At 38.8% G+C, this 25,834-nt stretch overlaps 1 protein-coding gene across 2 annotated transcripts in view; it reads right to left on the reverse strand.

The window, feature by feature from the left end:
• LOC127622682 (homeodomain-interacting protein kinase 2-like) overlaps positions 1-25,834 on the reverse strand; it is a 125,288-nt gene that overhangs the window by 41,086 nt on the left and 58,368 nt on the right. The window lies entirely within an intron of this gene.

A 25,834-nucleotide genomic window follows, 5' to 3' on the forward strand; every position in this document is an offset into this window, starting at 1 on the left:
AATTGATGTCACATAACAGGTTCTTCAGATCAGTTTATTTGTTCTAGGTATCAGGAGAAGTCATTCTGAGTTCTTTGAAGCACAGTGTAATCGATGGTTTTCTAAAGAACCATGGAACTAAAAAGATTCTCCTGAATAAGCGATAAAGTAGTCTGCCAGTCATTATCAGAAATTAAACTTGACAGGGTTCCTAAAGGGGTATATTTTGTGGTAATGACTGGCTGACTGTATATTATCCTGTTTATTACATGGCTAATTACCAAATAAACATTTAAAGGGACATGAAATATTGAATTGAGTGGAAATTATTTTATTATATGAGAAGAAAGGGACAGCAGAGTGATATGAGGGACATCAAATCAAACCAGTGAGAATAAAATATTCTAGAGATATGTGTAATAAGGCATCATTAGAATTTAAAGGAATATTCTGGGTTCAATACAAGTTAAGCTCAATCGACAGCATTTGTGGCATAATGTTGATTACCACAAAAAAAATTTTGACTCGTCATTCCTTTTTAAAAAAAAAGCAACAATCTTGGTTCCTGTAAGGCGCTTACAATGGAAGTGAATGGGGCCAATTTGAAATGTTATAATACTCAATATTTCAAAAGTATAGCCACGAGACATAAAGGATATGCGTGTAAACATGATTTTAGTGTGATAAAATCAATTATTAACCTTTTCTGTGTAAAGTTACAGCCAATTTTACAACTCTGTTACCATGACGTAATGTCATCAAACCCTAAAACCCTAAAATGACTGTAAAAATTACTTTGATTTAAACAACTTTACAGCTCAAATAATACACAAGTTTTAACAGAAGAATTAATGCAAGCGCTTTTATAAAATTATAAGCTTCACATTTCTGTTTAAACCCTCCAAAGATTTGCCATATTCACTTTCATTATCCCCATTCACTTCCAATGTAAGTGCCTCACCTTGAATTGTGCTTTTTATTTTTTTAAGAAAATGTTTACTGTTAATATCCACTTTCACTTCCACATTCTTCTTTTGGTTTTTGGCGATTTTAATTCTTCATGCATATCACCACCTACTGGTCAGGGCTGGTCAATGGTGGAGATTTAAAGTGAATAAGGACAATAACTATTGATAATAAGTAACAAAATATTGATCTGTTTCTCACACACACCTATTATATCACTTCTAAAGACATGGGTTAAACCACTGGAGTTGTATGGATTACTTTAATGCTGCCTTTATGAGCATTTTGGAGCTTCAAATTTCTGGTCACAGTTGACTTGAATTGTGAGGACCTACATAGCTGAAATATTCTCCTAAAAATCAGGAGGGGGTGGGAGGTGAGAGACAGCGAGACACACACACACACACACACACACACACACACACACATACACACACACATGTTTGGTTTCCATGTTTTATGGGGACTTTCCATAGACATAATGGTTTTTATACTGTACAAACTTTATATTCTATCCCCTAAACCTAAACCTAACCCTACCCCTAAACCTAACCCTCACAGAAAACTTTCTGCATTTTTACATTTTCAAAAAACATAATTTAGTATGATTTATAAGCTGTTTTCCTCATGGGGACTGACAAAATGTCCCCACAAGGTCAAAAATTTCAGGTTTTACTATCCTTATGAGGACATTTGGTCCCCACAAAGTGACAAATAAACGCTCACACACACACACACACACACACACACACACACACACACACACACACACACACACACACACACACACACACACAAATAATGGGCTGAAAACTGTGGGTTGCCAGGGCAGCAGTTACATTATTTGTAAAAAGAACAAAGGACATTGGAAGAACAGTCTGTACCAAGAAGAAAAAAGGACATGGTCTGTCAGGAAAAGTCACAACCATAGGAAAGAAAATTGCAAATAAGATTTCTTTATTATCTCAACTGTTTCTTCAAGAGAGCAATGAGGCTTTTGGTTCTCCAAAGTATGCAATCAAAATCAGAGATTTGAATATGAACTGAAACATTTCTCATCAAATTCTTCCAGGATTACATTATCAAATGCATTATTAGATATACATACTGTATTATATTATGATTGTGAACAGGGCTGATATACTGGTCAACCAGCTACACCAGCATCAAACCAGCATAAACCATACAGGTCCAGCATGGCCAGCATGAATCTCCCAATCGACCCTTACATAAAGCGTGGGGTGTATGACATTACTGCCATGATGTTCCCCATGTGCCTGCTGCTTCATCCCAAGATTCATCTCTCTCCCTATCTCTCTTTCACTCTTACCAGCTGTAAGTGTTTTGATGAATCCGAGGACACATTATGGCTGCCACGTATGCAAATTCATATCCAACTTCCATCTTCTCTGTCTCTCCATCCATTGCCATATGCAAAACAGACCAGCAGCTGCTGATGCAGGACTTTCAATGGGTGTGATAAACACACACACATGGCACTAACCACCGTCCTCATTCTCTTGCATATAAAACCTCTGCTCGTAATGCAAAAATCTGTGGTGAGAAATTCACAGCCCTGTTCTAGACCCACGTAAACACATACATGGAAATATGAGATCCAGTACAGGCAGATGAGATTTGGAGAGCGTGTCTGAGTTCATTTGTGGCACAGTTTGCGTACCTAAGTGTGAGATGGTTAGGAATGTCAGTTCGTGGCACGCAGGTGTGTGTTTGTTTGCATACGTTGTTGCTGTGCAGCTGACATGTATGCATGTGTGAAAAAATGCATACGAGTGCAAACATCCTCCTGGTGCTGATATTTCCATGGCATGCCCACATGCAGAATATGCACACATTTAAAGCTGAGAACACACACATACACTTACTAAACTATCTAAAGGGGGAAATGGCATACTTCCCTGCAAAGACAAAACACAGTAGCAACGGCAACACTGAAACCGAGAAAATTTAGAAAAATTTATTTTATTATTATTATTTTAATTAGATGCACTGATTATGTACATTATATGTACATTAATCTGAGCCAAAGGTAAAAAATTATTACTTTAGATTAACCCCTAATCATAATAGAAAACTGTCCCCAAAGTATGTACACACAATGCCACAAATCAACATGTGCAAACAAGCACATGAGCAACATGTGTTGCTTTCTGAAGATCTTTGCACTCAACATAAGTGCCACTGCAGTGTGTAAATAGTCATTTTGGAGTGTTAGCACACACAGGTGGATAGGTGGTCTCTTGCTTGGGTGTAAATATTTTGTTAATACTGGGGTAAGGAAGTGGCTACATGGTGCAGTATGAGAGACGTGCACATCCTCCCTACTTTGACATGTGTTTAGGGTCAGTGATCCCCCATTCACAGAAACAAAGTGAAAGACAGCTCGCTTCTGTCACTAGTATCTACAGCATCTGGATTATCCTGAAGTCCCTTACCACTCATATACACTCACATGCTCGCACAGTTGCTATTTGAGGCTCTGGCATCATTTTGCATGGGCATGTCAAAATGCATCTATCACAGCTGACCTTCAATAAGGACCACCGCTCAAACCCACAGACATGCATGATGCCCCTGCTTGTCCTTACAGTTCCTCCTCTCTATCTCTCAGTGCCCTTGTGCTTTGGTTTGTCAGGTATTACATTATTTTTATTTTTTTCCCAACATGATCACATGGGAATGGCATGTTGTTTCCAAAGGTTCCGGTGCCCTAGGATCTGCCAAATTATGCAAACTCAACGATAAGCGGCATCTCCTATCAGAACTCTTTACCTTCCCCTGTGGCGCGACCAGCGTAGGAGATTCGGGTTCAGAATCCTGCATTGAAACCAGTTAGTAATCGCATTTGTATAATAAGTGATGAGCATGATACGGAGGTTGCATTTTTCTAACATTACATTTAAAATGAACGTTTTTTTATGCTATGACATATTAACGATGTTCATTAATATGCTGTTTTATCTGTTGTTATCAAAAAGAAAATAATGTTCACATTTAAGCCCCAATATAAAAAGTTTGACATTACAATAACATGTATAATTGTTGTTCAGTACTTTGAAACTTGGCATAGAGTATATTGTTGGAATTGGGGAAATGAAAAACCCTATATTGTCTGCTTCCAATATCGGCCTTATCTGACAGACACCGATAATTTACAAATCATCTTATATTGGCCGATACCAATATGGTCAGCGATATCATTATAAATCAATTGCTGTTTTGTCTGCTACTGTAAATATTCACATTTAAGCTCCAATCTAGTATATTTTACATTACAGTAACAAATATAACTGTTTAGTGATCTAGAAACATAAAATATAGTATGTTGTTTGAATTGGAATCCAAAAGTAAAAGCAATGTGGTTATATTATTGAATGCTGTTAGGGAAGTGGCCACAAGTGGAATGGTGTGGTATTCTTGTGGTTTTCCCATGTTCAGCTCATTCCTTTCCCCTTCATCTCCTTCTCATGAAAAGAGCCCGCTGATGGCCGCACTCCCCCGAGACCAATTTTAATATTCATGTGATCATCAGCCTGCTAAAGCAGCGGAGGCCGAAAGTTCCCGGCATGCCATTTGAATAAACACTGCATGTGGTGGCCTCAGCGAGGGGAGATCCATGCCTCCTCCACACCTGTGACTGCCAGAGAAATGGAGTGAGAGGGCGAGAAAGATGGAGAAGGAAAATAAGAATCTGCGTGACAGAAAAACGAAAGATGGGCTCTGTTCCAAAACCTAGTGAGCTGCCTCAGTAGACTGCATCTTAAGGGATAGATTGTCAGCAAAATGATAATTCTGTTATTATTCACTATTCACTCACCATTGTGCTGTTGAAAACTCACTGGAACAGGAGGGGAGGGGAGAGGAGGTAAATGACAAAGACAAAACAAACAGTACAGAAGAGTGTGAGAACGAGAACAAGGGAGCGAGGGAGTCAGGGGGAGCTGTTTAGATTTCCATCTCCACGGAGTCTGGGTGTGGGGTCATCTCTCCACTGTGCTTCAACAACTTACTAAAACAACCTTGGAAATAGTCCTCCCTGTTATAGAGCTCTTATTGTGGGAGTGCTTTTTCATTTCAAGACCCTGTGAACCTCTCTCTTTTCAAAATGCAGAGGAAATTGCTGACGACGCTGTCACTCGCTCAACTCCCTTTTTTCTGTCATTAGCATTCCCAGGACAGAAATGGAGAAGAAGATGGGAAAATAGAGAGAGTGAGAGAAGGGGAGAGAAAAAGCTAATTGATGACCTCTTCTCTGTAAATTTTGGCATTATAAACTCCTTCGACACGAAAACAGAACGCACTGTGAGATGAGAACGAAACTTTAGACAATTGTATAGGCAATTACAAGGAAAGTGTTGTTGTATGTTTAAAAGAAGCCAGTGTTGGAGATGTGGTGTAGCAGTTAGCATGCATGTTATGACATTACATGGTGGTGGTGTAGTGGGCTAAAGCACATAACTGGAAATCAGAAGGTTGCTGGTTCAATCCCCACAGCCACCACCATCGTGTTCTTGAGCAAGGCACTTAACTCCAGGTTGCTACGGGGGGATTGTCCCAGTAATAAGTGCACTGTAAGTCGCTTTGGATAAAAGTGTCTGCCAAATGCATAAATGTAAATATTTTGAACTGCTCATGTGGCCAGTGCTAGTCTGAGCCCAGTTCGAATCACTTCCTATGTCTTCTCTCTCTTTCATTATTCATAAATTATCCATAGAAGTGGTCCTAAAATTAAAATACCAAAAAAAAAAAATACTCAGGTTACAGTCAACTTTCGTTAATTCAGTTCCATTTCATCTTTTTTTCCACACATTGAAAGTAACTGTTGCCTGAGACTTTTTTGTGTGTGTGTGTGTGTGTGTATGCTTTTTTCAGATAATTACGAAATCAAAGAATGAACAGGTAGAAAGAAAGAGTTTTGAGTTCGTTTCGGTGGTTCGTAAAATCTCAACAGGGCGAACTCTCAGGAAGGTTATTCGCATAGAGGCATTTTGCAAGATAAAAAATTCATAAAAAATGTTTGTTTGTTTGTTTAATTAGTCAACAAAAGGAATAAAACCTACTCAAATACTCTGTGCCCAGTCACCTTTTAGTTTTATATGCTGTTTCACTCATGTGCCATCTGCAGAGAAAGCTATTCACACATCTGCCCAAAGTAAGATATGGCTTATCATCATTCTTCTGTCTATACTCTACCCATTAACCCTCTTTTACCCATATTTGTAGTTGTATCAGTGTCATCATAAACCACAAACATACAAATGTCACATTATCTACTGCATACATTACTTTGAATCATAATTGAGTCATATGAAATGTCATATAAGTTGATGTTTTATATGTAGTCTTGAGTGTCCTCATATTTAAATGTTCCTCTAAATGCCTCCCCCATCAGCGTGGCTGGTGTCTGAATGTTTACTAATAATATGCCATTGCTCAGCTGTTTCGAACAGCTCGAAACAGTTTTTGGGGCGGCTGTGTATCAGGTGATAGAGCGGGTTGTCCATTGCAGGGTTGGCGGTTCAATTCCCGGCCCACACGAACCCACATGCCGAAGTGTCCTTGGGAACTGAACCCCAAGTTGCTCCCAATGGCAGGCTAGCGCCTTGCATGGCAGGTCTGCCGTCATTGTTGTGTGAATGTGTGTGTGAATGGGTGAATGAGACGCAGTGTAAAGCACTTTGAATACTGCTAATGTTAAAAAGCCGCTATATAAGTGCAGACCATTTACCATTCTTTTTACCTCTGAACAAAAATAAAGAATTTCTCCGTAAGTGTGCTGTGGCCTGTGCTGTGGGTTAATGATGAAAGAATTTCATTTTGGGTAAATTAACACATTAAGAAGGTCTTTATTGTTTCTAAAGCGACAATTAAGGTAAAAGAAAAGATGCAACTAGCAAAGAGCAGTATTCTGATCCATAGTTGTCCTATAGTCTGTGTGTCCCATTGTAAAACAAAAGGAGGGCGGAAAGCCGTACGATGTGGCGTCATATGGCTGTTATCCATTGCCTCACGTCTTAGTCTACTCCTGATTTTCCCTCAAGAGACTGCTTATGAATTGTTTTATTTCATTTTATTTCTACTGGCACCATTTGTGATGTGACTGCTCTTGATACTTGTATTGATGCGTTAGCAATATTGTGTGTAAAACAATCAGTCCAATACAGCACTTTTGAAATGCAATTGAAGAGGAAGAGAGAGACAGAGAGAGCGAGAGAGAGAGAGAGAGAGAGAGAGAGAGAGAGAGAAAGCGTGTCCTACTTGAGTGACCCCAGCCATGAGCCTCTCTTAGCCTCACTCTCCTTCACCTCTTCTTCTTCTTCTCTCTTCCACCCACTTTCTCCCTCCCTTTCGTTGCCCCTCGTTCCAGCACTCTTTTAAGCAGCCTCTGTAAGTATGTGGGTCACGTTGAGTGCTTTCTGCCTGAGGAAAATGTCCACTGAACAAGACTCCTAACGGACACTTGCACATTAGCAGTCCAGTCCCAAGTGAAGTGTGCCACAAGTGGAACTCTCGTCCCACAACTTTCTCAGACACTAAGTTAAAAAAGCCTCAGATGCTTCATAAGTGGAATAAACAACTTGTTGTCCCTGTAGTGTGTAGTCTGTAAAAATATTAATCATGCAATACAGACTTTTGTTGCTTAAACTAGTGGTCGCCCACAATATAATTTAGGCCAATAAAATGTCGAAAAATTATATTTATGCCACAGTTACTGTAGTTATATTCTTCTAAGTTGATTGAACAACTATTTGCACTTTAGAATTCGAACGCTTGCTCCTGCTTTGGTTGGAACTATTTTAATTGGTGGAGCAAAATAAAGTAAAATTGGACAAAAATACAGAACAGTATATAGGCCAGTTAATCAGCCTTGGTGATATACCAGTCTAACAATAGTTCAAACAGCCTCTACTCTAAAACACAGTCATTTTGCTTTAAAATTAGGTTTAATTTTAGAATGGACCTATTAATAGTAAATGTGATTCATGCTATTATAAACTGTGCAAATAATGCTTTGTAGTGAGCTGTTTATGATGAAATGTAACTTTACCTCTTGTTTTTTTCAGAGTCTAAAATCGACCACTGGAATCAATTCCATTGATTCCAAAACCAGGAATTGGAATCAAAGTCGATTCCCAAATTTTTGGAAACTAACAGCCATGCACTGTTTTGACATGGGTTAGAGTATGGCAACATCACAAGGGGCATGGCTTATTCATGAGGTCAAGAGGCATGTGCAGTTTACATGCACCATGGGACCGCTAACTTAAGAAGCGGACGTGGTCAGAGGAAAAATGTCACTGTGATTTAAGGTTTGACTCATTTTCACTCATTTTTAACCAAGATCACTTATCGCTAATTTTTAAAGTAAAGGTCCTGGTTACAATGCTTTTGTGCTACATGTAGCTTTTTAGCTAATATCACTAGGATGTGTCGTTTGATGTTACAGTCTGCTATTTTCACCTTAACTAGTATTTTAGTTTTAATCCAGGGCATGCTGAGTGACTCCAGTCAGGCTTGCTAAGCAACCAATTGGCCTGGTTGCTAGGGAGGGTAGAGTCATATTGGGTTAATCTCCTCATGATTGCTATAATGTGGTTCTCGTTCTCTGTGGGGCTGAGTTGTGTGTTGATGTCGTGGAGAATAGCGTGAAGCCTCCACACGCACTATGTCTCATGTGCTGAGATGTGTGGCTTGATGGCCTCAGACGCGGAGGCAACTGAGATTCGTCCTCTGCCAACCAGATTGAGGCGTGTCACTACACCACCATGAGGACTTTTATAGCGCATTGGGAATCGGCATGCCAAATTGGGGAGAAAATGGGGAATAAAAATACAAATTATTACCTGCACAGTCGCATTGAGCTTGCTCACTGGGGTTCTAAATACAATTATTTATTCATTTATTTTTATACACAATTTACAATCATATTTAATCAAACTACACAATGATGACTCTAAGACTTTATAGATATTACAGTTTCATTTTCTGTTAAAGAATGAATTTCTGTAAAGCTGCTTTGAAACGATGTGTGTTGTGAAAAGCGCTATACAAATAAAAATGACTTGACTGTCTGATCAAAACAGCTGACACTGTTTCATGGTGTTGTTTGATTCATTTTAAGAAGCTGTTACTTTAAGGACAACAAAACATTACAATCTTTGTCTTCTTTTTAAAAGTTATCAATAAATAAACAAGGCATTCATGCAGAATAACAGCAGTATACTTTTACAACATTACATTTTCTTTTAAGCAATTTGAATATTTTTGTGGCAGACCAATCCAATGTTACTCATAAGGAATACTTATGTATATTAACCCTGTAAGCAGTGTGTATTCCAGTTATTTACTGGGAAAGTATATGGCGGCGATGTACAAGAAGACCAAAGAATTTAGAGTATACTCGAGAAATGGTGTTCCCTGTTCCTTTTCACAAGATGATGAAAACAGTTGTGGGGCTTTTGGTGAGGCAACGCTTCGTGGCCACAGTCTCGTTTCTATGTGTAACATTTTCCTTTCAATAAATGAGTGGACTTTATGTATAATTAAAAAAAAGTTATTGGATCAGAATGCTTTTGAGGAATTTTGGACATGTTGGGAAGGCTTTTTTAATTCAACACCGGACCAAACAGTCAAATTTTTGAGATTCGGTTTCACGGCACCTAAAAAAAAGTCTATCGCCCCCTTGTGGTGTGAGGTTTGTAACCGCCAGAGCAATGCAAGAACGCACGTAAAGTATGTACAGCAGCACCATGCGTAGGCCATGAGTTGGCCAAGTGCACGAGTCTGCGTTTGCGAACTTGCACGAAGTATGTTTCGGCCTTTACTCTCAAGAGAAATTGTGAGCATGCATATTTTATTGACAGACAAGTGAACTCACATTTACTGTGTATGAATAAGGCAATTCGTGCGCAGACCGACCACCGCTCTCATAACATCAGCTATGCTCAGATATTATCATTTTTTTATCTGATTATTTATTTATTTGTAACATCCTCTCTAACTGGATTAAGCAAAAAGATTGTTCGAACGCGGGCCGCGTGTTGATTACCTCTGGTCTAGCGCATGTTTCAGATGCTGTTGGCTGTGGGTGGCTTCAGTTCTGAGCCCACACACCACACTCAGTCTCAGCCCACTGCCTCTGGGAAACATGAGGCTGTTATTTCTTTCTCTGCAAAGGGAGGGAGAAACGCTCACCTACACTGACCAGACAAATCAGTAATGTCCCTCCATCACACCTCCATCTCTCTCTCTGTCTGATCTGTTCCCTCGCTACAGTCCAGCAGTCATACCTCCACAGCTCTAATCAGATTGTGGAGGAAAGAAAGTGTGTGTGTCCAACTTGTGCTTCTGAAGAACAGATAGTGGGTGACGACACTTGTGGTGTGTGGTGACACTTTGGTTGTGGCAGAGCTTTGAGATTTTTGGGCTAATATTACCCCAATGTGCTTGCACTATGCAAGAGGAGTTTGGGATAGCTTTCTTTAGGAAAATGGTGAGGAATTTAAAGTTAACTAACAATTCATTTTAGCTATATGCAAACACTAACATGCAAACAAATGTATGCATCAAGGTGTCTGTGGTATCATGACACTATTTTATGACTGTATTTACACATTATGGCATATATTGGCTTATGATATACTCAAAAGTACATATTTTAACATAAACAGTACATACTTTAAGAGATTAGTATGTGAATTAGATACTTTAGCCCTTTCTGAAAGAGCCTAAACCAGCCTTAGACAGTTTGCAGATTGGTCTGGTGATTTGCTGGTTTTCGAGAGGTTTTGGACACTTTTGGCTAATCAAACTGAAAGATCAGCTGGCGGACCAGCAAAACCAGATTGGGACACCAGCTTGACCAACATAAAACAGCTAAAACCAGCAAATTAACTTAGTGGTGGGTGTTTGGGTTTCAGAGAGACGTGTCAACATTTAGTAATGTACAAATGCTTAAAAATATTCAAAATAGCAAGGCAGTGTTACAACCAAAAGAGGGACGTTCACACTGACAGTGACGTGCAGTGACAGAGCGGCCGAAAGTAATTTATTTTCAATGCGAGCTGGGGATGCAAAAAAGTTAAGGACAAAAAAGATAGCGCAACAAGAACAACTCTATTGTACTGATATTTGTATGATGTCACAATTCTTATCTTTATAACATACAAGTGGTATCACAACGCTTTGGTACTTCTATTGGAATTGCTCAGAATTATATATGATTATCACAGACAACCAGATGACCGCATTGGGCTGGAGAGGACAACAAAAGCGGAGGTGAATTGTGGTACATATAGCTGTACTCCAGCTGTTCCAGGAATGCAACGTCTTTTCTAAACATGCCAAATGCTACTCAAGCTAGGTCAGGACAACACCTCAAACTCAAACACACACATGCAAATAATAGAGATATGACAAAGTAAGACAACTTTAATAACAGTTAACTGACTCTGAACTAGCCCTGGAGATTCCTGAATGCTTTATTGCAAGACAGAGCACAATACTGCATATCTGACAAACAGATCTACATTCTAAACATTCAAGGAGAACTAATGGGGCTTTTCCACTGCACAGTACAACTCAAATGGTAGATAGCAGCTTCTTCTGATTTCTGTTTAGTCATCAAATTTTAGTAATTTATTTGCACATGAAGAAATTATTAATATATCAGGAAGTAAGGAAATAACAGCACACAGTAGTCCAGCAAACATGGATGGCATGTCCACGTTAGAAAACGCATTTTCTCCAAAAATACAGAATCAAACCAATACATACAGTGCAATGCGAATAAGACATTTACTCATAGTGCACGTGAAGCACATTTACTTTGAAGTTGCTCTCACACGCTTGTGCGGATCCAGCAATCACCTGACACATGCAGCACATGATTACATGCAGCTGCTAGAGAGAGAGAGAGAGAGAGAGAGAGAGAGAGAGAGAGAGAGAGCGAGAGAGAGAGAGAGAGAGAGAATTAATGTGTAAACACACATTGCATCTGCACATCTGTGCAGAACACAGATGTATGAACACATACTAAAGTATGTACTTTAGTATGTATGAACACATACTAAAATGTATACACTTAAAATGCAGTGCTACAATAAAGAAAACCTAGTGAGCTGCGTCACATCCTGCTGTCTTCTAAGACAGCATTCTAACAGTCATGAAACCATATAAGCTATTGAAATGGAACGCTCTACATAGGCAGCTGCATGGCATACTCAACTTGCATTTAATTTCAATATAGTTTTGTGTTACTGTAGACATTTCCATGACTTTTAAAGCATTTACTAATTTCCATGACATTTCCAGTAACGGCAGGTTGAAAGTTCTGCTACTGAATTTGTTGAACGTATGGGAACGTGTGAGCTCCAGTTTCCAGGTGAAATGGCCACAGAGTAACGCTAAAAGCTAGTTGTATCATATTGCATTTCCTGGTTTCCATGCTTTAAGCTGCCTCTGTAGGTAGGTTTTGGAACCGAGCGAGGATGTCTGGATAGCACATACTCTAAATGCTCAGGTGCTCAGGCACACCCTTATTCTGCTTTGTGTGTGTGTGTCATGCAGACATATAACGTGACTGACTTTTGCTCTCACACTCCGGGGCACTAAACACCTGGACAGAGCCTATTTGTCAGGCACAACACTGAAGAAAATCTACAAAATAAAGTGAACAATATATCTGTAATGGTACTGATAATGGCATCAAAGCGTCCTTGAGCAAGTAATGACAAACCAAACAGGCTGGCCCACTTTGGGAACAACAACTATAAAGAAATGTCATTAATGTCATCGACAAATCGCTTGTCATTCTAAACAACGTAGGCAATTTCATAGCTATGACGTGATACAGGCAGGCATGTGACAGCTCTAATTTAGAGATTTGTGGGGAGAACAAACCAGGTGTCACTTCCATACGGTTACACATCCACAGCCTAGGAGAGAGAGGCCTCTCCAGGCGAGAGACTGTTCTGGAAATGCAGCCCGATGTAGACGGATCCTGTGGAAGTCAACTGCCGTGTGTTGAAGGCAACTATTGCACCAGCTGTGTCCACAGTGGTGAATGTAACCTGTCTTTTTCAAATACATTGCATGAAGATGGGTCTTTGTTTACAAGACCCATCACCCTAAAAAAAAAAAAAACAGGGTGTTTAATTACTGAATCGGAAATAGTTTTTAATGTGGCTTATTTCGCTTTTCATCAGTCATGTCATCGAACAACTACTTTGTGTACAAATCGTTCAGCTTTATTGGCACGACTGTCAAATGACTAAATAGCATGGCAGTGTTACAACCAAAAGAGGGACGTTCACACTGACAGTGACGTGCAGTGACAGAGCGGCCGAAAGTAATTTATTTTCAATGCAAGCTGGGGATGCAAAAAAGTTAAGGACAAAAAAGATAGCACAACAAGAACAACTCTATTGTACTGATATTTGTATGATGTCACAATTCTTATCTTTATAACATACAAGTGGTATCACAACGCTTTGGTACTTCTATTGGAATTGCTCAGAATTATATATGATTATCACAGACAACCAGATGACTGCATTGGGCTGGAGAGGACAACAAAAGCGGAGGTGAATTGTGGTACATATAGCTGTACTCCAGCTGTTCCAGGAATGCAACGTCTTTTCTAAACATGCCAAATGCTACTCAAGCTAGGTCAGGACAACACCTCAAACTCAAACACACACATGCAAATAATAGAGATATGACAAAGTAAGACAACTTTAATAACAGTTAACTGACTCTGAACTAGCCCTGGAGATTCCTGAATGCTTTATTGCAAGACAGAGCACAATACTGCATATCTGACAAACAGATCTACATTCTAAACATTCAAGGAGAACTAATGGGGCTTTTCCACTGCACAGTACAACTCGACTCAACTCAATTCTGCTTGCTTTTTGGGGGTTTTGCACTGTTGATAGTACCTGGTACTTTTTTTAGTACCACCTCTGTCAAGGTTCCATGCGAGCCGAGCCAATACTAAATGTTACATCAAATCCCTGCAGATCACTGATTGGTCAGAGAGAATCGTCACTACCAGCATCACAGGATTTGCGACACAGGACATCAACCCGCTATTTTTAAAGTTAGCTACAGTGATAGTAGTATAATTTGTTCACGCGACTTTCGAATTGTAAAAAGAAATGGCTGTGCGCAAAAACACGCCGTGGTCAATAAACGAGATGTAGACAGTGCACTCGTTAGCAATGAACGAAATGACGCAAAACGAAAAAGTCTTTCAGGAAGTGTCTCAGCTGTTGGCTGCACACGGCTACCACCGGACCTACCAACAGTGTAGGGAAAAGTAAAAAAACAACAAAAAAAAACCCCATAAAAATTACAACAGAACCATCAAGGAAAAGTGGAAGTGGTTCGACCAAATGGCCGCGATCTAGACTCAGCCACAGCTTGACTCCATGATGGAGGATGGTATGTTTTGTTATGTTAACTCTATACTCTTCTTGAAAGCTTCACTTTATTTCATTGACCAGCTACTGGAAAGCTTGCTTCTAAAACAACCAGGCCAATTTAACTGTTACACTTGTGTAAAATCACCATGCAACAACTGCTTTATGCAGCACAATGAGCTAGTAGCTAACAGCTAGCGGTCGTGTTATAGTTTATAGTTGCGTTTAAGATGATGTCACGGCAGTAAAGGTGGCGCAACTATGATGATCAGCCTATAATCCCACTCACGTTGAGGCGGCACTAAACGGCAGTGGAAAAGCAAGTGAAAAGTAAGAAAAGTAAAATGAGTCGAGTCTTATCGTGTAGTGGAAAATTGCCATAGAACACCAGCAGGTGGAGCAGACACAGAGGTGAGACAGGGAGAGAGGCAATAGAGCAGAGAGAGTGAATGGAATGAATGGAAATAGCGAGGCAGAGCTTAAGACAGCTGTGACACTCTGGGTAAGATGAGGAAGGGCGATTCCGGCTGTTCTGTAAAGAGCAGAGGGAATAGTGGTGTTCTAGTCATCTCTGATCTGGACAGTTACATAAGCCCCCACTAATGAGAGATGAGAAAAGGAGGAACTGAGTAAAGAAAATGAGTGAATAGAGAGAATGTGAAAATGGATAGCAGAATAGATGAAACTAACAGGGTGCCGAAAGAGGACGCTCTGGCCCTCAGACGGAAATGAGCTGGTCTGTCTCGTACCCCAGGATAGAGTAGGATGCCACACACAGCTGCATTTCCTCTCTGCCCCCTTCTGCCCTCTGTCTCGCTCTATTTCTCTCTGCAACACTCTCCCAGCTGCCAACTGTAGTCTAGAAGTGTTGAGGTCGGTGCATAGCTCAATGTTGAGACCCCATTGCCAGTAATGCAAGGTGATGTTGTCTAATAGACTACAGCGCATGCATTAAGCTTTCCTGAGGAAAAGTTAATAATGGAAGTTAAAAATGTGGAATGTTCTAGTGAAATTTTCATTTACTAAGTTTATTTAAATACCATGTACATCAGATTTTTAAGTAAAAGTTACTGAAATGTTTGAGTTAAATTTACTCGCTCACTACTCACTCAATATTATGTTCAAGTAGACTTTACCTTATGTTATACTATTAAAATTGACTTAGAAAAACTGTGTGCAAAAACTTAAGTTTAAATGAAAATTAAAGTTTAAATGAAAGATATTACTTCAAAATTAAGTAAATCATAATTTTTTGCATACGCCGGTGACTGACTGAGTTTCTTTACTGGATAAAGCTCTCTGAAATTTGCTCATGTCAGAAAACACAACAACAAAAAAAACTAGTGAGGGTCATTATCATTATTACACTGCAATTTAAATTGTGTACCAGTTTTATGGTGCCACTTCCGAAATAGAGCTACCGGTCAGTCACTGTCACAAAAAGTTAATGAGCTAAGACCAGTAAGACCATTTTATTAACTGACCAAAGGCAATTTTTACATGCACACGTAACTCACATAGCGAAATGTCTGTGTGTTTAGTTATGTCATCTATAAGTCTGAGCAAGGTCTGCTGGGAAAGAAACAAGTTTACATTTCTGATCTTGTCAGTACAGGTGTGAAATGGGGGATTTCATTCAACAGAACAACATTCATGAGCACCCTTTATTCAGACCTGAATGGTATTTCAAGAAGATTTGGGCAGACAAAAGAATCTTTACTGCCTAGAAAACAATGAATTCTGTACAAACCTGTGCTGGACCCTCAAAAAAAATTCAAGCAACCCCCAAAGAGCTTTCCCCCAGACATAGATGCCAGTTTCAATTAGTCTCACAATGCTGGTCTTCCACGGCTAGGGGGGAGATTGGGAACTCATTACAGAATTCCTTTCCTCACACTTTGAAATATAGGAAGGGAAGATAAGAGTGAGATTTACAAAAGGAAAAAAAAAGGAAAACTGGGAAAACCAGCGAGGCACCCAGGGTTCTTATCACTGAACCATTAGCAAAGAGAAAGCGAATGTTATAGAATGTATTTGTGTTAATCCAATTTCTTTATGAGAGTTGTGGAACATGGAGAATTGCACATCCTCATTGAGGGCATACTGTACTGGTTTGAATCAAACCTGTGACATGACCCAATTCCAGACCACCTCTCCCACACTTTTCTTGTTAAAACCTAAATAAATTAACACACAACAGGTCACCTTTAAATTAATTCTGTAACCTTGCCAGCTTTTCAAAAGCAGAACTGCAGGAATAATTTTTTGTTTGTTTTTTTGGTTTACACTATAAACCAAATAAATGGCAAAGATAGTCAAGTGACTAGTCACATTTCTATACTTCCTTTCCCCCCGGGACCAGCCAACACAAACACACCTGTTAGGAGCCACAAGCACACCTGTAAGACACATACACACATACGCAACACAAAAAGCTCCTATGCCACCACTGGAATGTCTACAGCAAGCTGAGGATGTATCTTGGTGTGCACTGCATTGAACATAACCACTAAGGACATCCTGACCATGTGTGCTTAATTTAGTGGACAGTGCGGCTCACTCAGTAACTCGAGAAGGGTTAATACCAGATCAGACTCAGTTAGTAGAACATTTCTACTGAGCATCTGTCAAAGGCCAAACCGAGCAGCTTAAAGTGTGACCATCCAAAACATAGTGTGAGTGTTTGTTTGGGAAGGATACGTGTCTAATTACATATGTGCATAAATGTCTATTTTTGCCATTTGTGCCTAACAATCAAGCAGTTCAATTAATAGATTTGACTATGGAATCCCATCGCTGTGGTAACAGTGTGAGAGGGGAAGGAGGTTGTACGGGCAATCACGGGGGAGAGGGTTCCTAAGAGGCTGGCAGTGACAAACTAAATCCTGCACAATGCCATTCTAAAATGGCAGTCACTGTTGCTAGGCCACTGATGGAAGTGTCATTTAAATATGTGTGTTTGTGTGCATGCTGGGGTTGGGGGGGTTCAAATAGTTTTTTCTGATTTGTTCTATGCACATTGCATCAGTCACATGGAAGACCTAGGCCTCTGCATAAAGTTAATTGCTGTGGCAGTAACAAAGGCCTGCCTTTGAGCAGGAGGCAAATTAAACATTAGTTTAGATTTTTTCCTTCGGAACTGGTGGGATGCTCCTATTACAGAGAATGAAAACATCAGCACTTTGCACATTTTAATTTAACAGCCAGAGCCTGGAAAACAACAATCTGGAAGTTCCATCTTCAGTGTGGTTATTGTGAGTGGGTGTGCATGCATGCATGTGCGCTGAGGTGGGCAATAAAGAGTTACATTTACTTGAGTAAAGTTGTGGAAAAAATATACTTTTACTTCATTACAATGGGTAGCATTCCTGTCCCTACATTACTGGTTTTAATTTACTAAGAGTTAATAAATGTGTAAATTATTGAGATTTTTAACGTTTGAGACAGTGGAACTTCACAGCTGCACGCTGTCACTCGAGTCACGTTCAACACTACAGCAGCAAGCGTGCAAAACAAACATTTCTTCACTCCACACAATGCCTTCCTTTTACACCAAGACAAGATTATATTTCAAGATTAAAACTGCAGCTCCAATTTAAGAATACACAGTGAGGTAAGTTTTAGAGATTGTGATAATGTGGGCTTGTCTGTGTAATGGTGATACTCATTCATTTTCTATATGTAACTGTGGGCTCTTATGACCTCAGTTTCTAAGTTTGCATTTTTATATCAGCGCTGCATCATATCAGTGCCTACTGTATAAATCCTTGTAAACATCCACGTTAAGTGCCTATCACGATTGTGAGCATTTCTGCACATGCACGGTTGGCATGTGAACAGTGTTTGACAGATGCGGGCGGTTTTGTGTTATGGACAACAAACTTCCAAACACAGAGAAAAGGTGCAATTTACCCTCAGTGTACAGAACTAATGATCAAAATACTTTCCACACTGACAATGCTGGACCGTCACTGAACTAAATTCACTCAGGATGTAAAAAGTTGTGAAATAACAACAGAAGTGTATAATTCAGTGTATAATTAAACATTATATATAACGGGACTGTGTGACATTGTTCACATTTTTCACTAATATTTACTAGAAAATAATTTCCAAACATTTCTTCTAATTGACAGATTCATCCAAATCTGAGAAGCATCCTTAAAGTGATAGTTCAGCCTTTAATTAATATTATATCATCATTTCCCCACCCTCATGTTCTTCCAACCCATGAAACTTTCTGTATTCTCTGGACCTCAAAAGATGTTAGACAGAATGTTAGGGACTGACAGTCTCAGTCACCATTCCCTTTCAAAATATGGAGGGGGAAAAAAACATGCAGTGAAAGTTAATGATGATTAAGGCTAACAATCTGTCTAACATCTACTTATAGGAATAATTTTTTCCAAAATTGAAAAATCTTGCATCATTTACTCACACTCATGCCATCCCAGATATGTTTTCTTCTTCTTCTGCTGAACACTAAGATTTTTAGAAGAATATCTCAGCTCTGTTAGTTTATACTAGAATGAAAGTGAATGGGCACCAAAACTTTGAAGCTCAGAAAGCACATAAAGGAATTCAAAAGACACTGGTTCAATCTGTCTTCAGAAGAGAACCAGATCAATATTTAAATAATAGTTTTATCAATAAATCTCCACTTTCACTTTCTTCTTGTGTTATTGGTGAATCAATTATTTGTGTATATCGCCACCTACTGGGCAGGGAAGAGATATAATAGTAAAAAAAGGACTTTATATATTATACAGCTATAGATATTTATCTGTTGCTCACCCAGACTTATCATATTGCTTCTGAAGATCACTGGGGTCACTGGAGAATTACTTTTATGCTGCCTCTATGTGCTTTTTGGAGCTTAAAAGTTCTGGCCACCATTTCCTTACATTATATGGCCTAACAGAGCTAAGATATTCTTCTAAAAATCTTAATTTGTGTTCTGCAGAAGAAAGAAAGTCATACACATCTGGAATGGGATGAGGGTGAGAAAATGTGAGCATTTAACTGTTTTGGTGAACTATCCCTTTAATTTGATGCATGAAAGAATGAAGTCATATGGGCTTGGAACAACATGATGGTGAATGATGACAATTTCCATTATTTACAATAATATTAATAGTATTATTATATATCATTCTGCTATGCATGTTAAATGTGTATCATGTACTGGAATAAAGGAGAGTAAACATCCATTATGTTATATGTGAAAGTAACTAGTTACTCACTACTTGAGTATTCTTTTTATTGGATACTTTCTTACTGTTACTCAAGTAATGTTAATATTATTACTTTTACTTCTGCTTGAGTAATTTTTTATTTTTTTTGTTAAGTAATTGTACTTTTACTTGAGTAAATGTTTGGCTACTCTACCCACCACTACAGTGTGTACATAAGTGCGAGTGTGAAAACAGCATGAGAATCCAGCTGTCTTATTAGCACACTGACCTCTTTGACTTATCCATTAACACAACTAACAAGGTTAAACCAACAAGCCTCTTTATTGCTGTGCTGAGCAAAGTCATAGATATACAGTACATCTTATTATTTGTTTTCCTGCCCAAATGACAGTTTACAGGGGCACTAAGCATGTTTTGCTCTTATTAAAAGTTTACACCAAAAGCAATGATTGGTACTGTTGAATTTGTTTTAAATGATCTACACGCTCATAAGATCAATGGCTAAGAAATAAATATTTAATTCATCACCATATGAATGTTACATAAAGTTCCAAACTATGGGAAAGAGTTCTGATTCCAATGGAGTGAAAACAAAATACATTAAAAGCAATTATATTGGAGATGTTGGGCTCAATGGTTCGAATCTGGCTTGCAACACTTCCCTATTCAATTCACCCTTCTTCTCATCATCAATTGCTGTCCTTTCTTCACTCTCCTTAGAAATAAATGTGGCACAAAACCCCAACCATTTTTTTAAAATCATAATAATGTTGGAAACCTATATCAGCTTGGCCATTTACAGATTTACAGACCTAATTGCATCATATTACAAGAACAGCAGAGATGTCTCCAATGATATATCACGTTCAAAGTCACGTAGGTGAGAGAGAATATTTCCGAGACGGTCCATTTGGTCAAACATTAGTAGAAAGAGGAATGGCACGTTCTTGCACATTTTGCACAAGGCAAATGAGAGTGTGGGGGGGTATGTGGCTTTTTCTGGTTCATAAGTGTATTTCCTGTGAGCAGTGGCAACAGTGGAAGCAGCGCTTAGTGAAAACCTACCCTGTTATTACAGTCAGGGCTATGCTTTACCAGCTCATGTGAAAATAAACACCATGTCTCTCTCACCTGTCATGGTCAACTCCCTGAAGATCTCGTGTCATATATTTTTAAGCAATTTAGTTCATTTTAAGGATGCTTTCACACCAGAGCCTTCAGTTTGGACTCGAGTCTGTTTGATGTCAGAGTTTGTTTTTTTGGGATGGTGGGAAAGCAGTTTTCCAAACTCACAGCAAAAGTGGGTTTGGAACCAGAGTTTTAAACTCATAATTGGAAATGAAGAAAGTTAGATTTGGTCTACCCTGCAGCTTTCGAACCACAATGTACTGTATCGACAAGCATCTAACTCACTTGCAAGGATGCTTGTTTTCGCCATACAAAGTCTATCAAGGTTTGACTATTAGGCAAAGTTCCAAGCTCTTGAGTCATCCTTTAATGTCAACACGCTTAACGCCGCCAGCCCCCTTTAGACTGTTATTATTTGCTTTGTGAACAGTGGTTCATCCCATATCGCCCCTTCACATTTAATTTCCATTCACCTAGAAGAGTTTTCTTCTTCCTGCTTCTCCATTCATCTTAGAGGAATGCTTTAGGTGCTTCCCACAATGCACCATTCATCATACACCTGGCTAACACAATTAGCATCCATCCCCACTATAAATCACACAATAAACAAATACATGGAGTAAAGAAACACCAAGGAGTTTCCATACTGGTGCATTGCAAATGAGATGGCAGTGCAGCTTATTTGGAATGCAGCATATTTTGTATATGTAGCCTGATTGTGACTCTGATCTAGTGATCTAGAGACTCTGGCAACATTTTTGCCAAATAACACTATGTGGTTCATTACACGTTTTGTGGCAGTTCTGAGGTGAAATGTCCACTTTGTGGCTCTAAAAGTGAGTTTAATGTTCTCCCAAACAGATTAGGTTTTCAATGGTCTATCATGTTTTAAATACAAAACCCTACCTACCTCCCTACACCTTTAACTTGAACCTAACCGCAAATTTCAGATTAAAAAAATGGAATTTGCTGAAGCAACCATGTAATTTTGTGGTGCTTCTATGACACAATATGCCTAACATATTGACTTGTGCGCTCTTATAGACTCATTCCAGAAGAGTATGAACTAATGCGCTGCTTTAAAAAGCTTTTTAATATAGTTAGTAAATGCAAATTTTTAAATGTAGAAAAACAGGCAGGCAAATGCAGTTCAGATGGGCTGAGGGTTAAAGACGTCTTAAATGGCAGTTCGTCTGTTTGAACATAACTCATAACTGCTTTTTAAATTCCCCACAACATAAGCAACATTAAAGCTTTACTGTTCACAAAAGAGGAAGAAAACACTACTTTTAAGTACAAGTTGAAATATCAATCACCCACACGTGGCCACTGAGTGTAGCTAATTTAAAAAACCAGAATGTCTAAACTAGACTAGTAGGTTATAAAAGCAAAGACAGGACCTGCTGTGCACTGCATAAGGGAGAAATAGGATCTGCCTGTTATAATAATCTAAAAGCAAGACCTACTGCTCAAAACTTCTCTCCTTACTTGCATAGAGGGGTGTTAAAAATCCTTATATATTAAATTTTTCTAATTGAATACAGCTTTACAAATGTATCGTTAGAATAACAATTTGAGTGAAGATTTGAATTAAAGAATATAAGCATGAATTTCAGAATTTCTTAGTATTTGGTATGTCCCACTTTTGCTTTAATGACAGCATGCACTCGAGCAAACACACTTGGCTGATGCAGGGCATTAATTCCAGTGCTTCTGGCAGGACCAACCCAACATAATCTACTGCTGGCCTGATCACAATAATCTCTCTCTCCTCCACAACACTCTGGCTACTCCTCTCCAGGCCATCCCTTTGTGTCTATGTTGCCATGGAGACCCCTTGAATTATGCACAACGTTTAGGATGTCGAGGGAGGTTTGTGTCCAGTTTTAACTGCCACAACCCCTGAGAGTGAAGAGGAAGGAGGTGCAGGAGCATCCAACGTTTTCTTTTCAAGCCGTACACTATGAGGTCACACTTGGATGAGGAGGAGGGCGTGGTTAGGCCGTGAGGCTGCACGGCCGGTGCTGAATCAGATGATCAGTGGGAGGGCGAGATAAAGGGGAGCTGGAGACACCAGTTCGGGAGAGAGAGAGACGCATGCGGCTGCGCTGCATGTGTGTCTGTGTTTTTCTTATGATTTATGTTGTTTTAAGTTCATTTATAACATTAAACCTACAGTGTCTGTTTTGTGTCTCTCTGTATATGTTGGCACAGATAGAGATAGACCGAGATCCTTAGTATCGACCTTCAAAAATGAAATTACTGAATTTACTCAAATGATATGTGCCAACATATTAATTTATTTCATTATAAAACAAAACAAAAAGTTTTTGAAATTGATGACTTTGATCAAATAATAAAGAAAAGCAGCCAATAAGTGCCCAACACATGTTGGGAACTCCTTCAATACTGTTAAAAAGCATCCCAGGGTGATACCTCGAGAAGTTGGCTGAGAAAATGTCAAGAGTTCATGTCTACAAATTCTAGGCAAAGGGTGACTATTTTGAAGATGCTAAAATATAACACAGTTTTTATTTATTTTGGATTTTTTGGCACAACATAATTCCCATAGTTCAATTTATGTTATTCCATAGTTTTGATGACTTTACTATTATTCTAAAATGTGAAAAAAACTGTATATATATATATATAGTATATATTAATTTATGAGGCAAAAGGGGCATGCAAATTTATGCACTAAACTTAATATCACGTACAAATTGTTCATTATTACTGGCAACAATAAGCTAATTGAGAGATGTGTCTATCCATGGGCCATTCTCATTACAACAGAGCCATTAAACAGAGAGGATTTCAGGCAATTATCAAAAACATCAACAGAACTGTCAATGTGTATGACTGCACAAAGGAAATATAATGCCACTGATTAGTCTTTGCGCGGAGCTGGAGAATAGAAGAGACCATAAGCCATTAACCTTAACTTAATCAAAAGAAGCTGGATTTTGAAGTGAGTGGTGCTTGAGTATTTTTGGTGGTGGCTAGGCGGTTTCATACTGGCCCCCCCAAAAAGCAGAAAAAGCCAATACCAAGTCTCTATGATATTCACATCCTTAAATATGACTCAGGTTTCACATGTAAATGTCTGTTTTATCATCCGACAGGCAAAAAATTCTTTGGTATGATCATCATTAACTGTAAGTAGCACAAATACTGTAGTGCCGGACATGTTCAATAATCCACATTTATAAGGTTAACCAAAGTATGTTTAAATCCTTAACTTTAAGTATAAGCAAAAGTAATAGTGATGCCTGCTATAGCAAGGAAGCACTATTATTTAATGAAAAAGGGAGTTGAACCCTATATTCCACGCTCAGCGTTTGCAGCACCTACACAACGGCAATGGAATTGGCTCCTGCCAGCATGAAAACAAAAGACACTTGATCAATATGCCCTCTGTGTCTGGGTGGCAGAAAGTGAGCGCTAGTGAAAGAGAGAGAGACTTAGTGATGCATACATTCATTTCATTTACAATTTCATTTGCCCCACGTCTTTTACACATTAATGAATCTAAAGTACTTAAGCAGGCAGCCCGTGGAGGCCGATGGTGATTTGCATGAAAAGAGCAATGCATGCTGGGAAGGAGCGGTTCGTTGGCCACTCTTTCAGTGTTATAAGAACAGGGAAAGGCCAAAGCTGAGAACAGAGGAGGGCGAGTCGACATCGTTCCTATTAACATTACATTACTGAGTCGAAATATAACATTTATAAAACCAGAAACAGGTAACGAGCGTAACTGGAGGTTTGCAATTAATATGAGGCCTTAAGCCAGTAGATTTAGGAAAATGCCACAGGCATGAAGTTCATGATTGCTTATGCAAGCACACAAACTATGGTTGTGACAGCTTATGTAAGCATTTTATTATTTACACATCTTATCTATATGAATGTTCCACAAATGGGCCAAGAATACACCCAAGCAAACAGAAGGGGATTATCATGTAATATAAAAGATTGTGAACATGTTTCGCTGTAGCAATGTCAGTTTGCTTTTAACTAGGAGATCTCCTGAACCCGCAAAAATGTATTTTGTTTGACAAGAGATGCGACGAACACGGTATGAACAGAGATAGCCTGGATTTTATATGCTCTGAAAAAACGTTCAGATTGATCAACACAGACGTCCAGTCTCATTCACAAATAATTGCGTTAATTGATTCTAAGTGTGCAAAAAAGTTCTTACAACATTTCAACAGGATTGAAAACAGATGCGAATGCAATGACATTTCTTCTTCCCCTCGTTCTAATGTTGATAAATGCGGATTATTCTAAAGGAGGAAGTGCATACCTGCAGTTAGTTAAAGGAATAGTTCACCAAAAAATTATAATTTTCTCACCCTCATGCCATCCCAGACGTATGGCTTTCTTGTTCTTCTACACACATGAAGATTTTTAGAAGAATATTTCAGCACTGTAGGTCCATACAATGCAAGTTAACATGATCCAAAACTGTGCAAAAAGCACATAAAGGCAGCATTTAAGTAATTCTAATGACTCCAGTGGTTTAATCCATATCTTTTAAAAGTGATATATGTGTAGGAGAAACAGATAAATATTGAAGTAATTGTTTTTACTATAAATCTCCACTTTCAATCAACCCTAAGTTCTCGTCACTCCTAAGAGTTCTTCTACTTTTGTATTTGGTGAATCAAGTTCTTTGCGCATATTGCCATCTACTGGGTAGGGAGGAAATTTATATATTATATATTATACTTATATATTGATCTGTTTCTCACCCAAACCTATCATATAGCTTCTGAAGCCATAGATGAGTCTTTTTTGGAGTGGATTACTTTTATGCTGCCTTTATATGCTTTTGGGAGCTTCAAAGTTTTGGACCCCTTGACTTGCATTGTATGGACCTACAGAGCTGAGATAGTCTTCAAAAATCTTCATTTGTGTTCAGCAGAAGAAAGAAAATCAGAATTTTCCTTTAATTAGCGGTAGGCCTACATCACCAAATCACCACATGAGGGCATTCACAAAAACTCACCCGTAAAACCATTTGTTATGCTGCAAATGTATCCTTTTGTTCTCTGAAGATGAACTCTCACTTGAGAGTGTGCCATTCTCAAAACCAAATAAAACACACAAAAAATACAT

This window comes from Xyrauchen texanus, chromosome 29 (assembly GCF_025860055.1).
Source record: "Xyrauchen texanus isolate HMW12.3.18 chromosome 29, RBS_HiC_50CHRs, whole genome shotgun sequence".
Taxonomy (NCBI): Eukaryota; Metazoa; Chordata; class Actinopteri; order Cypriniformes; family Catostomidae; genus Xyrauchen; species Xyrauchen texanus.